A 17,464-nucleotide genomic window follows, 5' to 3' on the forward strand; every position below is an offset into this window, starting at 1 on the left:
GGCATGACGAGGGGATGCTCTCATGGTATGGAGCTTTGTGAGACGTTACTTATCCTTAGAATGTTGCTAGACCACATAAATCCAAGTCCGCACCATCATTAGCTGATGAATATAGAGTTCCATCACTCATGGGGCTCCTGTGGGGGTGGGTTTCCTGCTCCTTGGGAGGCTCGGAGGGAAGATTTGGGTTTGTAAAATAAAGACATGGTTTCCTATTTGCTCTCTTGCTCCTCAAACCCAAACTCTGTTCAGTACAAGAGATCGAGTAAAATGTTAGGAGTTGTCAGAGGTCAAGTTTCTTCCTCTCCCGAGTCCTGGGCAGCAGAGTGAATACAGCTCAACCACAGGTTCAAGACCAGATGCTCAAAGTGGAGCCAGGTAAAGAGGTGCCCCAGCTATGTTGCACCCCGTCTAAAATACCACAAATTTGTTATGAACCTGAAGATGTCAGACCACTTTTTCAGGACTCTGGTGGTTGATCTACAGAGACCATCGCAGTTAAGTTTCAGAGCCCAAGGGGACAGATGGCTAGGAGAGGACCGGCTGTGTGCAGGTGCCGTGAGTGTGAGACCAGGGAGCAGGGACTGGAGCTGGACGAGGCGGAAGCCCTTGTGCATGGGAGGCTTGTCAGTGGGAAGGAGCTGAGGGAGCCATGGAGCGGGTGTGGGGGCACTCGGGGAGCCAGTGAATGTCACTTCTGGGCGAGTCCCGCTCAGGAGCAGTGAGCTGCTCTGTGCACACACATGGCCTGTCCCTGCGCCGGCCCCACACCTGTGCACTTCGGGCCCACACCTGGCAGTCCCCCAAAGGATGGGATGAGAGCTCATGGCCCGAGGCCTCTGAGTGGAGGACGTGGGGCAGCCCCGCAGCCCAGAGCACACCTGCCTCCACAGAGAGGCCTGGCCGGGGCTGCAGGTGCACCACCGACCGGCCGGGCCTGCGGGTCAGGAACAGGGGCCGGAGGAGACGGAGGGCATCTCAGCAGCGGGCCTGCGGAGCGAGCTGCCTCTTCTGTTCAGACGGCGGACCGTCATGTTTAGAGCCACGGAGCCCCCAACCCCGGTGGGACTGGTGTAAGGGCTCCAGAGCTCTGATACCGAGAGACTGAAATCTACCTGCTGGATGACCGAAGAAAGAACCACAAAAGCACTCAGCAGTCTTTTGAGTAACTTTTTTACGAAACCCTGTGTCTTGGCAAGCCGTGTACTTGCCACGGACAGAAGGAGCACACATGAGGTGCTGGCGTCTGCACGGAAGGAATCACTCCTGAGAAGATCAGGACTGCCTTTCCTGAATCAGTGTTGTCTCCAATGTCCTAGAGGAGATTGTGTGCATTTTATCCTCAGTGTTGTCCTCGACGAGAGTAGGATTTCACCAAAGATGAGTACACATAGGGCAGAGGGAGGAGGAAAAGGAAAGTTGTAGAGTGGGTGCCCTTAACCTCTGGGTTTTCTTTTTTTAAAAGATTTATTTATTTATTCATGAGAGACACACAGAGAGAGGCAGAGACACAGGCAGAGAGAGAAGCAGGCTCCCTGTGGGGAGCCCAATATGGGACTCGATCCCAGGACCCCAGGATCATGCCTTGAGCTGAAGGCAGATGCTCAACCACTGAGCCACCCAGGGATCCCAACCTCTGGGTTTTCTTCTCCCCTCGACAACCACTCTGAGCGCCCAGCTCCTGCTTCTAAGTCCTGGGATTCGATTCAAAGTCATGCTGCACACAAGCCAGGAGGAGGCCACGGGCTGTCTTCAGGTTGTAGAGACGGCACCCAAGTCACTGTGCACCTCGGGGAGCATGCACCTATGCAACGCCGTCTGTGCTTCCTGACAGCAACCGGCCCTCTGCACCTCCCCAGACCTGCTCAGGACACATCTGCTGAATGAGAGAGAAAATCATGGCACTGGACAGCTATTGGGCACCTAGCTTTTTTGTTGGTGGTGAAGTTTTTAGATCACAACATGTACCTTTCTGAGTGTCATGACAATCCTCTAAGCACCTATGGTAGATGTGTCAGGAGAGGACAGCCTGAGATGCTGCCAAAGGGTTTGGTGTGAAGACGCACGGTGCGCAGGGAACTCGGCAGCAGAGCACCTCTCAGACGCCCATAGTGATCTCATATGATGATTTGCATGAGGCAGGGCAAGGCCAAGAGAGCTGTAGTCACCTTGACAGTGGGGACCTGATGGTTCCATCTCAACGTAAACACCAAACCAAAACTACATACGGTTTCAGTGAACCTAGCAAAAGGCCCTCACCTCGGTGTTTGTACGACACATGAGCAGACGTGTGGATGGGAAGCCTCACAGCTTCCCACGTGTCCAGGACCTCCCCTGAGATGCAGGCTCGAGGGAGGAACGTGGTGCAGCCACGGAGCCATATGGAGTGTGAGTGCCATGCCTCAGATGTGTGGGAGCCACATCTGTCTGGGCCTCACAGGATGACCTGCCCTCACCTGTGCCCTCAGCATAGCAGCCCGCCCACCCCCTCTGCCCCTCCAGCTGCTTTCAGATGCACACCTCCACAGGTCATGTTTTTATTACTCTAACGAATGCTCCAATTTGCAGAAAATCATAACTCAAGTCCATGTGGACGCTGGCCCATTCCTCACAAGGAAAATTAATGGCAAACAGGCCTGGCGACTCCACTTGTGCAGGGCTTGAGGAATGATTTCATGGGGAAGCAAGGCCCAGCTTTGTGTCTGCAGCACAGGAAAGGAATTTATTTGAAAATTCTGCCATAAATGTTCTTTAAAATAATGTCAAGTGGCCTGATGCTCATTCAAAATGAATTTACTCCAACCAGAAACCTGCCAGGGGGGTGGGAGCATATATATGCTCCCATTATACACACACACACACACACATACACACACACACACACTTGGGAAAAGAGACATCCACGACCAATGTATGGGCAGGATCTGGTGTGTGTCTTTTCCAAAGAGAATTAAAAAAAAAAAAAAAGATTGTAAATTTAAGACCCAAGAGAAAATTGTCTTTAATTCACCAAGAAAAGTGATTACATTTGGGAAGAACAGGCCTTCTCTGGAGCTTTGGTGTGATTCGTAGTGCGATGTGAAAGTGAATCAGAAGGACCCAGGTCTGGGCAAGCTGGTGGGTCTGGGAAGAAATCCATCCGCGAGCCCTGGTTGTTGACATGGCCCCTAACAAAGGATGCGTCGTCGCTGCGCTTTGTTTTCCCCGAAGACCGGCTGCCCTGGGTCCCGGCCCGAGAGGGTGCACGTGTGGATGGCCCGGTGAGGCTGGGCTCCGGAGTGCCAGCGGGGAGCTAGGCTCAGCCCCACGTCCCTGTTCCGGAAGGTGTCTGCCGGTGGTGAACGAGTGCATTGTTGCAGGCCAACAGACTTGTTAGCCATTCCCTTCTCCTGAATTAAAAAATTGAATTATACACTCAGCCTAGTTACTGAACCTGTAAAGTTTATTAAAGTTTATCGACCATGTGTACACACGTCAGGATTTAGCTTCCACCGCCGCTCTCAAGCTGGAACATTGAATTAAGAAGCAGCGCCTGGCCGCGGCGCGATGGGCTCCAGCCGAGCTACAGGTAGCAGAAGTCTCCCCCAATTAGACATAATCATCACTCACAGTCAATAATTGTGCTAAAGGCTGCTTTCAAATCTGTGAGGGATTCGCATTTAATGTACTGATTCAGCTTGTCTGAGCCAAATTCGCTGTGTACTGAAACCAAAGCAATTCAGTTCTTGCCTACGGCCCTTCTGGCAGTTCATCTAGTGCTAGCACGGGAAGGACTGCAAGGTACAATTTAATCTGAGACATCTGTGCACAGACAGGACCTTCTCCTTCACGGAGAGAGACGGGGGATGGCTAAGCTCTAGTTTTATGTGAAGAACCAGGCCTTATCTTACCCCTGAAAGAGAAAGCATTTCAGATAGAGTAAAAAGCCAAATCAAAAAAATTTTTTTTCCTTGGGTTTATGAAATGCACACTGCAGCTACTAACAGCTTTCCTGCTCCAACCGGCAGAAACACTTGAGCCGTGATCCCGGGATTAACCATTTAAGGATATTACGCTTATCACTGGCTGCAGCTGACGGAGGAGATCTTTATTAAGTATGAAAGGGAAATGGCTCCTTCTTTGTGAGTTTGCAGAAATATTGAAATGCCTTTATGCACGTCTCTTGCCTCGTGGTGGTCCCGGAGAACGGCTGTTTATTGCCCATCTCACGCCACCTCCGGTGGGCGAGCACTTCCTCGCATCTGAGACAAAGATGCTCCTCTGTTTATCGCGCAACAGTGTCCACGGTATTTTGAGGCTGTTCAAGGAGCTGTGTGTGGGATCGGCTCCCCCGCCAGCTGTGAACATGATGAGCCAGGTGGTTGCCGTGGCCCACGACACACGTGCGGTCCCTCAAAGAGGTCCTGTTGTTGGATTCTGACTCCTTTTCATGCATGAAACTCCGTTTGTCTTCAGCTGAGTTTTCAAGAGTGACGTGGTCATACAAACCCTTGACATCACATGCACACACAATGGTAGCATTGGGGTGGCTTTGGAATTGTGTCCACTACTTTTATGAAAGGAAATCTGGACAGATTTTGAAAACACATCTGGTTGGCCTAGCATTCAGAAGTCTGTAGCAAACAGCACAGCCACTCAGAAGACAAGCCCTCGCACGCCCATGGCCCTGGCGAGGGTGTCTGGGGCTGGAAGAGCTCTGGGCAGGGTCGAGGATCATGCGGGGGGAGAGGACAGAGCAGGGGATCAGGCTCTCAGTTTCCAGAGTCTGAGAAAGATGGGTGTGCATCCCGGTCCATGGGGTCCAGGGCCAGGCCCTGCCGGATGATTCACTTTGGCCACATCTGTGCTTGACCTTCTCACTTCCCGTGGCGAGACATCTGGTGAACCCAGAGACGAGCCTCCTGTAGGCCTGCTGGGAGCCGGGGAGACAGGCCCTGCGGTGTCCTGTGGGTGCCGGGCCAGGAATCCTGATGGATCGGCACCAGGGCGCCACCCTACTGCTACAGCAGGGGAAAGGACACCACTATCGCCATCCTGCCAGCACAGCAGTTCCCAAGCTCCCCCTCACTGAATCTTCCTGACAACCCCGTAGGTAGGGACTGCCATTACCCCCAGTCCACAGCCTGGCAAACTGAGGCTTGGACAGGTCAGGTGACATCATCCCAGTGAGAAGCAGGTGCAAGCCTGGATTTGAGCTGAGGACCTCAATGCACGGTGGGGTGGGACAGAACGGAGTGGCTTCCAGGGCTCCGAGTCTTCTCCCGGATGTTCCAGGTGAAAATACTAAAACAAGAAAACAGTTGCTCTCAGTCTCAGGGTTGACGTCCAGAAGCTGCTGCAGCCCTCTCCAAGGCGAGCTTCCTTCCATCCCGGCCAACAGAAACCCCCACCTGAGGCTGCCCACGCAACACGCAGAACACATGACACCCATACACTACACACAGACACAGGCGTGCATGCACGTGTATGCACAGACGCATGCATACACACGCCATGATTTGCTCACATGCACAGACATACACACACAGTACACAGAGACACAAATGCATACACATACCACAAATGCTCACACACAAACACATACATGTGTACACATACCACACACCGCTCACACACATGCATACACACAGCACACACATATGCATACACATACACAGACTTACTTCTCACACATGAATGCACATGCATACACCACATACTGCTCACATGCATACACAGCACACACTGCCCACACACACATGCATACACATACAGCACACACTGCTCATGCACACGCATACACACAGCACACACTGCTTGCACATACACACAGCACACATTGCTCACACACACATGAATACACATGAATACACCACACACTACTCATACACACATGCATACACAGCACGCACTCCTCACACACAGATACATAAACACAACACACACCGCTCACACACATGCACACAGCACACACCACACACTGCTTGCACACATACCACTCACATTCTTCAAGCCCCTACAGCTTCCAGTGCACATCCTCCCACAAGTCCTGGCTCTGGTCCCTGGAGAGGGCGTTGCGTTGTGCTTGTCCCCTCCAGTGCCTGAGGAGCCTCACTGTCCCAGTCCTAGTCGTGCTCCCCCACTCCATCCCACTACCATGTCACTGCCTATGCACATGGGACTCCATGGGATGCTTTCCTGCCCAAGACAGACACTGCTGCCGCTGAGCCAGCCTGTGCTCCCTGCTCATGGCTCCTGTGGAACCAACAATCTCCCTGGAGCTTCACGCCTTGCAGGAACCATGAACGTGCACTGGCAGATCTAAAGTTCCCAGAAAATGTGGTTTATACTCAGCAAATCACTGCCCCATCACTTACGGGTTTTCTGGCCTACTAATTTTTATTGCAAGGCTCATTTTGGTCTTTAGTTGCTCATTTTGAGAGCCGGTGACAGCAGTTGCAAGGCAGTGCATGGAAAGGATCACTCCAACTTCATTATTAACTTCATTTCTCTTAATATGGGTTTTATTAATCGAGCAATCATGTGCAATCTTCAGACAATTTACTGAGCAGTTAACGACCAGATGGGGAAGCTCAGTCCTTCAAAGTAAAGCTAGTGGGCCTGAACACTTCAACCAGTCTGAGATTTTAAACGTCAGTGCAGCCAAACATTGTGCACAAAACGTACATAACGTATTTCACAAGTTTTCTCTCCTCCTACTTTCTACATTTTCACGATATGAAATCCCGTTTAGTTACAATCAAGACAGAGGCATATTTATAGAGAATCCCCATAACACATTATTATGTTTGCTACCCGTGATCATCCCTCCAAGCCCTACAACCCAGATAAAATTTTATTTTCCAAATATGTTAAAAAGAAATGCAGGATCAAAAATAAATGCATATATATGCACTTGGACTTACATAGATGCACACAGATATGTACAACTCCCATGGTTTATCACATGCTTGGCTTAGGTTTGAGAACTGAAGATTCAAGCAGATCCATGTGTTTAGAGAGATGACAGCCGACTTGAGGCAGCGTCAGAGTGGCACAATGCAGAAAGCGTTCAAGGCTAGTGTTGATGTAGTGAATGGTATCTGCAAATGGATATTAAAAAAAAAAAAAAAGCAAAACTATTGGACCATGGCAATGGTGCTGTCCACAGGCTCCACGCACTCATCTTACTCTTGTGAAGGTGCCTCTGATGGAACAGAACCAAGATAACAGTCCAAGCATGATGTATTATATCTTGAATCTCAAAAACTCTACTAGTAGGCAGCATTTCCTGTCAGGCGCTCAGCCTCTATGAGGAAATCTATTTTACTTGTACCCTTTGTAAAGTGCTTAGTAGATGTTTATCCTCCTTAGAAAAATTAAGCTTGGTTTGGTAGCACCCTAAGCGTGGTCTAGCTGGTTGTTGGATGTTATGTTCCCTGGATGAGGTCCTCACTCTGCAGGAGTCTTCTGTGCCAGGAAAGAGCTCCAGAGTCAGCCCACAAGGCTGAAGGAAAGCCTGCCTCCCAAGGCCCAGGCTGCTCCACTGGCCCATCCAGAAGCCTCAGGGAGGCTCAGGGCTCCTGGTAGCTGGGGTGTCTCCTCAAGTTTGCACGGATGAGCAAGAGATGGAGAATCTGCATGCTCCATGTCCAGTCAGCCAGTAAAAGCAGGTTCCCTTCCCCATTATGAGGGAAAGATGCAAAACTTGACTCATGGAAAAAAGAGTTCCTCTTCTCAGACAGTCAGCATGCCTGTCCCCAAAGGCAGAAGTTTAGATTCAGAAGATGGTGCTGTAGAAACCCAGCCCTCTCCTCCTGCAGCTGAAGAAAAGAAGCCCACAGACTTGAATTTCTAGTTATATTACCCAAGTAGAGCACATGGAACCAGAATTAAAACAAACATAACACACTCCGATGCCCAGTTTTCAATGGTAGGGTACAAACATTTGCTTCTGCGTGGCTCTTTGTTTCACGGAAAACTCACTAGGCACCTCATTTACCCTGGAAGTAGTTCTCTTTGAGCACTTGGAGACTGGCCGTGCCACTTGGTTGCCCATCTTGAAACCCTGGTCTGAGTCCCCCCTCAGCCAGAGAGTGCACCAGGCTGTGTTCCCCAAAATATATTAGGTTGGCCCCCAATGAATCCTTTCTACTCAGGAAGAAAAAGAAAGAAGCATCCCTCTCCCCCTGAAATAAATGATTTCCACTCATCTGCTACTATGTTCTGGAAGCTACAAGTCCAGGTGACACACACTGTACAGGTGTGATGAACTTGGGAGAGTAAGTAAATGGATTAATTCAGTGGTGGGTGGGTGGATTCTTTATATGCTGCTGAGCCACGCGTGACTCTTCCCCACCTGGAAGGTGCCGCGGCCCAGGCTGTGTGCCTAAAACCTGGGTGGACGGTGGTCTCAGGAACCGCAGCATGAGATGAGGTGAATCCTCTGGGGCCTCACTGGGGTCGAACAGGCGGCTTGACTGGCGTTTCCTACAGTTATGCGGGACTTCTGCCGACCCGTCTGCAGGCATTCATTTTATCAAAACAGCAAATACCAGATTAGCTTTATTTCCCTGCATCTTTGTGATTAACTTCTTTATTAATAGTTTACTTCACATTTCATACGGGAGCCCTCCTGTGGCGAAAATGGTCCCTGGGAGGCGGCAGGCGTGTAGGCCACACTCCCGGCCTGCCTGCTGGTTCAGATGGGAGATGGGGATATTTCTCTGGATAACAGTCTTTGAGAGACTCTTTTTTTCTGACAACCTCACAATCTAATTAATATTTGACTGTCGTGTCTAATTGCAGTTGAATTTGCCGACACTCTCGAAGAATCTCACATCGGGTGGTGTGACGGACGGCTAGCCAGGGGCTGGTCAGGGCAGTGCTGTGAGATGCTCTGGTTAGCTCCCTATGCAGGGAGATTTTGTGTTACTTTCAGAGGTATAAAACGATTACACTATCCGCAGGGTAAATGTAAGCTTCAGGGCCAGAATTACTTGCTTAGCTGGAATGTGCGTGGAAATAAAACTCACTTGATATTTGCCTTATTTTGAAAGCACCCTTACTGGACCATCACATATGTATGTAATGAATGTTCTTGTTTTTTCTTTATTTTTCACTTTAGGACACTTGTCTTTTTGACACCAGTAATGTCAATAGTAAAACACCACTGCTATTTTTTTTAGTGGAAAAAAATGAATGTTTTAAATGTTGCCCTAATATTTCTCATTTCCTTTTTATGGTTATTCAGCTTGTTTTTGTGAATACAAGATGACAGCGTGTAGGTAAGAATGTCACACCGGATGTGACTGCTCACTTTGAAAGTTAAGATAATTTTTCCACGATAGAGACAGAGCATCTCTGGCCTGGTTTGCCGAAGATGCTCTTGGCAGGAAGCGTTCGGACTGGTTGATAAAAAGGGAATGAGGCGAAGGTGAAGTAGGCGTGCACATTTCAAAATCAGGCTCGTGGAACAGAAAGCCCCAAAGACAGAGAACTCACCAACATACTCATTACAAAAAATGTTTCAAGTAAGTAAATGCAAATGCATATTTTATGTAAGTGTTTCAACTGCTACAAAACATGAGAAGAAGGACACCTGGGTGGCTCAGTAGTGGAGCATCTGCCTTTGGCTCAGGGTGTGATCCCAGGGTCCTGGGATCGAGTCCCACATCGGGTTCCCCACAGTGACCCCTCATCTCCCTCTGCCTGTGTCTCTGCCTCTCTCTGTGTCTCTCATGAATAAATAAATAAAATCTAAAAAAAAAAAAGAATTCTAAAAAAAAAAAAAAAAAAAAAAAACATGAGAAGACACCATCCAAAGGCATTCTTTAAGAATAGTGACACCTATTCATATTTATGAAGTGATTAAGTATAGTTTTTCCAACCCAGAAAAGAAAACAAAGAGCTAAGGGAAATGTGGAGAAAGAGAAGGAGAAAAGTTCTTCGCTCACAGGCCTGGTGTGGAGCCGGCCTTGGGGTCAGAAACACCAGTGTGTGGATGCTGCGCCTGGTCCGGGAGGCTGTGTGTGACACCCGCGTCAGCACCGATACCACCGCCCAGCCTGAGAGCCGGGAGCGCCGACCTCCGGGTTAACTCTAATTGGAGCCTCCTCTAATTAGGGAAAGTATCAGCTGATTCTAATATGCAGCAAGATCATTATCATTAGGTCAGTGCTAACTAATTGATGTTTGTGTAGAATAGAATTTGGGATTACAATACATTCAGTTTAGCAAAACAAACTAGGTTGACCTGGGAAGCCACATTGCATCATCCGAGCTGTGGCTTCATGTAAACATCAAGGCTTATCTACACGGCTTTCGTGGTTTAAGAGCCAGCTCTATAATGAGAGCCGGGATTTTGTAAATGCAACCTCTTGCATCTGTCATTAGGTAATACGAGATGTGGAACCAGATCTCAGATATCATACAAGCCCATCCTACGTAAAACTTGAGTTTTCAGAAAGCTCTCAGGGATGATAAGGCAATTAAGAGTGTGTTTTGTTTTGTTTCTTCAGCACATTTTTTCATGGCAGGTAGCTATGTAATCACTATTTCAAATCTGAAATTGTCAGATAAAAATTATTAGCTGTGCTTTCTCAGTGTAGGTCAAATTTCCAACTTGCCATTTACCAGAGTGTGGATGTGTCAGTTGAGTCTGTTTTATTGACATTTGATGTGGAAACCTGTTGGTTGGTGAAATGGGGGGGGGGGGGGGAATAACTTACACCAGGACCTCAAGGGAAGAGAGCATCATGGGGTGGGGGTGGAGGCGGCAATGCAGCTGGCTTTGGCAACTGGGGACATTGATTGCTTTGATAGTGATAACCACTGAGGCAGTTACAAAAAAAGAAAGATCTGGTATTTAGTCCTGTAATTTTAAGAGGACAGTTTTGCCCCAGGTAGTCATCAAGCTCGGTGGCATTTCCTGCTCTGCTATCTATATACCGTTCATTCTATTCCCCAAGACCCTTGGAAGCTTTTCATGCTATATTTTGATAGGCTGTTGATTCAATACATATTTACTGGGGGCCTGTTATAGAATGGTCTGCAGAAGCACAGGATGAATGAATGAGACTGACAGTGAAGGGTCCTCATGGAACCTCCAGTCTGAAGGGTATGTATGATAGATATTGCACAAGTCTCATGAGTGGAAATGCAATGGGTGTTATGGTCCAGGGAATTCTGGATCCACTGGGCACAAGGAATAAGAGGATTCCTTTCATGGAGAAAAGTATGAGTGGGTTTCCCTGAAGAAGGGATCTTTGAACTAAGATCTCAAGTGAGAGGGAGTAAAGCAAAAAGGGTGAATGGTCAGCATGCAGTGGGGTGCTCTGGGGTGAGGCTCAATTCATATGCCCAACGCTGATCTGTCTCCCAAGCTTCAGACTTAAAAACCCTGATTTTCCTTGATGCTACCAGAAACCCAAAGCTTAGGATGCTCAAAATACACTGTTTCCATGGGAGTCCCCCCCACAGCCTGCTTATGGCCAAAGCTGTGACACGGGCTCCCTCTTTCCATCTTCTCCCCAGTCCCACACATCAGCAAGCCTGTAGGTTCTCCCTCCAATGGGGTCACAACCTGTCACCTTTCACCTGGGCTGCTATGAGGACATCCTCTTGGTGTCCACCATGCCGTCCCATAGCAGCCAGAGTCTTCTCTTCAAAATGTCAATCAGCTCATGTGGCCTCTCCAATGATAACATCTCCTAGGCCACTACACTACACCTATCAGAATGGCTAACACCCAAAATACTGATGGCACCAGATGCTGGAGAGGAGTTGGGTCAACAGGAACTCTTTCATTGCTGGCAGAAATGGTGCAGCCACTTTGAAGATAGTTCAGGGCTTTCCCACAGAACTAAGCATATTCTTACCATATGACCTGGGAATCACATCCTTGGAATTTACCCAAATGGGATGAAAAGTGAAGACTATGCTAAAACCTGTTCGTGAATGTTGATAGAACCTTTAGCCATAATTGCCAGAACAGTGGAAGGATGAGATATCCTTCAGTAGGCAAATGGATGAACTCTGGTCCCTCCGTACTACAGAACGCTATTCAATGAGGAAACACAGAAAGGAACTATAACAGTACAAAAAGACATAGAAGAAATTTAAATGAAAGTCACTAAGAGAAGCCAAGCTGAAGAGGCCCCATACTGTGTGATTCCAACTATAGACATTCTGGAAAAGGATCAGCGGTTTCAGGGGTTGCCGCCAGGGAAGGATGAATAGGTGGGAAATGGAGGATTTTGGGGGCAGGGAAACTACTCTATGCAATCCTACAACAACTGATAGACATCATTATGTCTGGCTGGAGCGTACAACACACAATGAACCCTTACATAAGCTCCAGACTTTAGTTAATAATAATGTGTTAATATTGGTTCATCAATTGTAATAAATGACCATGATAAGATAAGATGCCAATAGTAGGGAAAATTCTGTGTGTGTCTGTGTGTGCATTTGTATATACATGTGTGTCTGTCATTGTATGTCTCTGTGTGCACCTTCACATGTGTATGCATGTGTCTCTGTGTGTGCATGTGAGTCCCTGAGTGCCTCTGTGTTCATGAGTAGATGAACGCCCATGTGCGCATGTATGAGTGTGCATGCATATGTGTATGCATGTGCATATGTGTGTCTGTGTGTGTACCTATGTGCCTTTGTGTATACAACTACACATGAGTATGCCTGTGTGCATGTGTCTCTGTGTGTCTATGTGTGCGTGTGTATCCCTGCATGTCTCTGTGTGTATGTGCTTGTGCCTGAGCATATGTGTGCCTACATGTGCGTGAGTTTGCATGCATATGTGCATATGTGTGTGTGCATGCATGTGGGTCTCTGTGTGGGGATATATGTGTGCGTACAGTAGCATATGTGCTCCTCAGTGTGCGTGTGTGTGCATGAATGTGTGTGCATGTACATGTGCATGTGTGTGAAGGCTCAGGGACCGTATGAGAATTCTGTGCTTTGTGCTCAATATTTACGGAAAACTAAAACTGCTCTGGAAAACAGTCTGCTGCAGCGAAGATGCCTCGTCGGCTTCCTGCGGAGCCCAGGATGAAATCCGGAGCCCTCGCCATGGTCACTAGTCCCTGAGGGACCACTTGTGCCCCGGGCAGAGCTCCAGCTGCAGTGACTGTGGTGCGAGGCCGCTGCCAGGCCCGCCCCTCTCCCAGCACCTTGCATGCAGGACTCTGCCATGGACTCAGCATATCTGTGCCACCACCAACTCCCTCCCCCCCGTGTGGTGGTTTATGGGTCTTAGAAAAGGATTATGTCTCGAGTGTGGAAGGCTCTGGAAGAGAGATGAGAGAGCTTGTTTTTCTCCCTCACTCTCCACCGTGTGAAGAGCCCTCACCAGAACCTGGCCAGCTGGGGCCCTGATCTGGGATGTGCAGCCTCCAGATTGTGAGGAATACAGGTCTGCTGTTCAAGCTGCCCATCCGGGGTGTTTTGTTACAGCAGCCCGGCTGGCTGAGACTGCCTCTAATCTCTTAGGCTTCGACGGGATTATCCTCTCTAAGAGGCCCCCTGCCCCAGCCTAAGCGCCTGTGCACCCGACTGCAGCATGTGGCCCCAACCAGTCTGGAGCCCCCCATGAGGTCTCTGCTGCCTGTTGCATCTCCTGCACCAGGGCCCTCCAGGGGGTGGGCTTGTCCCCCATTCCTCTGGGATGAGACTCTGTGGAGACCCCTGCAGCAGGTGAGGAAACCAGCCTGTGGTGGGAGCTTTAGGAAGATCCTGCTCCCTGGATATAGGACCTGAGCCTGGGGAAGGCAAGGTGGAAACGCAACCTCTGATGTGAAGCCATCAGCAGGCTTCTGCTCCATTTTCTAGTTGAGAATGGGAAAAAGTGTTTATCAAGGGTTGATGGAAGTTAATTGGATGAAACTCGCCAAATTTTAGTAATTTTGGACAACACTAAACACAACTTTCCTTCAAACAAAATACAAATCTAAGCTCGTTATATGCTTCCCTCACTCAGGAAACAACCACTACCAGGTACCAGGGGTTCTAAGACTAATAAAGCCGTCTAGGTCCTCGTGGAGTTAGTTACAATCTCTAGAAGTAAGTGGTGAGGATGAAGCACTACACTCTGGCTGGTGTACGTGCCCACCCACAGGCAGCCTGGTGACTCTGCAGTCTCCTACTAGCGCTGAGCGCAGGCACAGGAGTGGCAGGGACAGAACCCGTCCACAGTGGCCATTCCTGCTCAGGCTGGACACTTCCCAGGGGTGCTGCATGCACAGTACTCAGAGTTCCAGGCCCCAGGTACAGCTCTGGCTGAGCAGGGACACATGCGGGGCCAGTGGTCAAAGGTGGACTCAGAGGCCATCGACTCAGTGTATTGGTGACCATGCTCCCAAAACCCCAGCAGGCCAATTTCTTGGGCATGCTGCACCCGGTCCTCAGCTCACTGGTTGTTTTGAGCCCCGGGACACACTGAGAGCAGCTGTACTATCAAACCCATTCTCACCCTCACTGTCCCCTCGGAAGCCATCACTCCGTCAGGCGACAATGGACCAACAGCTATTGGCCCTTGTCATCCTGCTCTTCTGGGAAGCACATATCAGTGCTCGGGTCACACCTTTGAGATCCCAAGAATGAGTGGTCAAGACAGCTGGAAATGAAAATGATTATGGAAGATCCCTCTGAGAACATGACTCCGACTGCCTGCATGCTGGGGACACCTGGGTCACATTGGTTCTCAGGGAACCCATGGGACTCCGGGCTGACTTCAGTGTGAGGACATGCTCAGGAGGCTCCTCATGGAGCTGTGACTCATGGGGAGAGGTGCCTCAGACCGCTGCCTCTGCCTCTCGAGGTGGAGACAGCCCAGCTGTGGCCACAGTCTCCACCTTGTGGCTTTCCCACCCATTCTGTGGGTGTAGAAGACTGTCCTGTTTTCCAGGGAACAGAGCTGCAGGCAACAGGCTTCAGAGCTCACCTGCACTCTCACAGCAAAAAAAGAGAATATCAGGGTATCAGCAAGGTTTGACGGGTTCTCAAGCCACCTAACCACTTAGAGTTTAACTATTTTTGTTTTACAGAATATACAAGATACCCTAGGGTTGGCAGCTGTGTGCCGTGCGGGGAGGGGGTTGCCTGGACCTAGGTGAGGTGGTATTCATATGCCACAGAGTGGCCTGGTCACTTCTTCACATTACAGAGCTAATAGTGACAGATGGAGAGACAAGAGGGTACGGAGACTGGAGATGGACACGAGTGCTGGAGAGAGGGGCACCCATTACTACAGACACTGTGGGAGCTGGGAGATGCTGCTTACAGGCTTAATTTTCGAAGTAGAGCCAAAGTGTGTGTTAGGAGATGAGAGAGAAGGACAGAGAGGGAAGGAGGAGGGTCCAGCAGGGGCAGCGAGAACCCAGGGCTCCTGACACCCTTCCTCACACCCACCTCACTAAGGGCAACACTGACTTCTTACAAAGTCCTGCAAATACTGTGCATTATGCTGTGTTCAGATGACCTCATGCTCTTGCACACAACTTCCTCCACCGAGACCCGAGGGGAGACCCTGGGAAAAGACATGCTCACCCCATGGCACCCCGTGGCCCTAGCAACAGAAGACACCACACTTCCCCTGTTGGACATGTGTCCCCTGGGTCTGGCTCTCAGGAGCCGCCTCACCTGGGACCATGCGCCCGCACGTTTCTTCACAGCACCCCTCTCCGAAGACCCGTCCTTGCTTGCAGCCTGTTGATGCCTGCCCTCCAGGAGCAAAACATTACTAAATCTGCACCACGGGAGCAACATAAAGGGCTTTATTGTTCCCAGGCCCGCTGACAGCACATGTATTGTCTCCACGGCTGCGTGGGCCGTGGTGCTAACGTGCCTGCTGGTTTAACTATTAACCAAGCAGGTGAGTCACCACCAGGCCCTCGCTTCCCAGCCAGTTCTGCTGAGATCTGTGCCAGGCGCTGCCCTTTATTAAGATTGAGATCCTTTATTTCGGGTGATAATTGCTACATGTGCTCACAAATGATTTATTGTTGTTGATGGCAATGCACACTCAGAAAGTTTGCCAAAGGGTGTGGATGGGCATTGATAGGTACATGAAGATGACAAACAAGGAACTAGATCAAACTGCTACCAGTGGTGAGTAGCTATCCCCTTGTTTCACACTGTGGAGACGGGGAGCGGCGCGATCGCCCCGAGTGATCCCAGCATTCCTGTCTGCTGAGTCCAGGAGCTCGAAGTGTTCTTAGACATGTACGGTGATGCCAGGCGGTAATCTGGGGGTGAGTTACAAAGACCCAGGCTCGGATTTCAAAGAGCAATGCAGACACCCACGCTTTGGCATACTTTGCATTGCTGAGTTTGTGGGGCAGACAATTTCGCATTTTCTTCTCTTAATGAGCTTCTCTCCTTTTAAACTTGCTGTTCTAGGCAAATGAAGCACCGGCCTGTTACCTCGACAAGATAAAACATCTCTTAGCGTCAGTCATGGGCGTCCTGCCCCATTTGCGGGAACTGGACCACTTGCCGTTGTCCAGGCACAGCAGGTGTTTAGGAGGTGCAGATGGTAAGGACAGAGAGGTCATGGCCACCATACATGTACACAGGGAAAACTCCAGAAACAAAATCAAGCTCCCCTTGCAGAATTTCTCCATGACTTTCTTTCAAAAGGTCTTTCAAGCCAACACGAGTCTTTGAGTGAAACAGAAGCTGAGCAGCAGCTAATGACACCAGTACACTTATTTAATGATCCTTAGAGTCACTCTGTTCCGGACACCCTGAAAAGATGGCCTGTCTTGCCTGCCCTTCAGGACGGTGCAAAACAGAAGTGAGTTGCTTGAACCTAGGAGAGTTTGTAGCACACACTTGAATTTTACATCTAGAAGTGAATGCAAGATTTCCTCCCAAGCCACTGGCTCTGTGTGTAAGAAGACTGAGGCTCAGAGGTGGCCAGCCCATGAGGAAAGGACAGCCCCAGGGGGCCAGGACTCGGGGCCCGGCCCCCTTGGCACTGGCCCCACTTCACCATTGTGCAGGACATAGACTCTCTTTTTTTTATCACACACGCTAAACCATCACTTCATATAAGGACAAACCAAGTTGCATCTGAAAAACAAGTAGGAATCCAAAACGATGCTTCCTACATCAGTTAAGGATGAATTATCTTGGTTAGCTCCCAGGACTTGGAAGTCAGTCCTCACTGAACAGAACTCTCCAGACACTGAACGCCGGTGCGGGATTGCTTCTGAGCAGTGCAATGACTGGCTCCCAGGTTGCTGAGGACATGGCCCTCTTGTTTGATAGCAGGTGTGCAGGGACGGAGACACACTCTCCAGGAGCTTATGCCATTTCCATATCCATCCCGGGTCTGCCGGGGGGGACAGGTAGGATTCTTTCCTGGCACCTGCCCATGGGGAAGCTGAGCCCTGGAACAGCAAGTGACTCACTTGAAGTCTGTCATCAAGAGACAAGGACAGTTGGTTCCCAGATGCCTATCTTG

At 49.5% G+C, this 17,464-nt stretch overlaps 1 long non-coding RNA gene across 1 annotated transcript; it reads right to left on the minus strand.

Annotated features, from left to right (window-relative positions):
- Window positions 1–3,027: 3,027 nt before the first annotated feature.
- On the minus strand, window positions 3,028–15,787 carry LOC119867431. The gene is made up of 3 exons (XR_005383517.1): window positions 15,637–15,787; window positions 6,906–7,082; window positions 3,028–5,283 (listed from the first exon to the last, which is right to left on the minus strand). It is a non-coding gene; the product is annotated as an uncharacterized LOC119867431 (long non-coding RNA).
- Between the last annotated feature and the right edge of the window lie 1,677 nt (window positions 15,788–17,464).

The sequence above is a fragment of the Canis lupus genome, chromosome 34 (assembly GCF_011100685.1).
Source record: "Canis lupus familiaris isolate Mischka breed German Shepherd chromosome 34, alternate assembly UU_Cfam_GSD_1.0, whole genome shotgun sequence".
In the NCBI taxonomy this organism is placed as follows: Eukaryota; Metazoa; Chordata; class Mammalia; order Carnivora; family Canidae; genus Canis; species Canis lupus.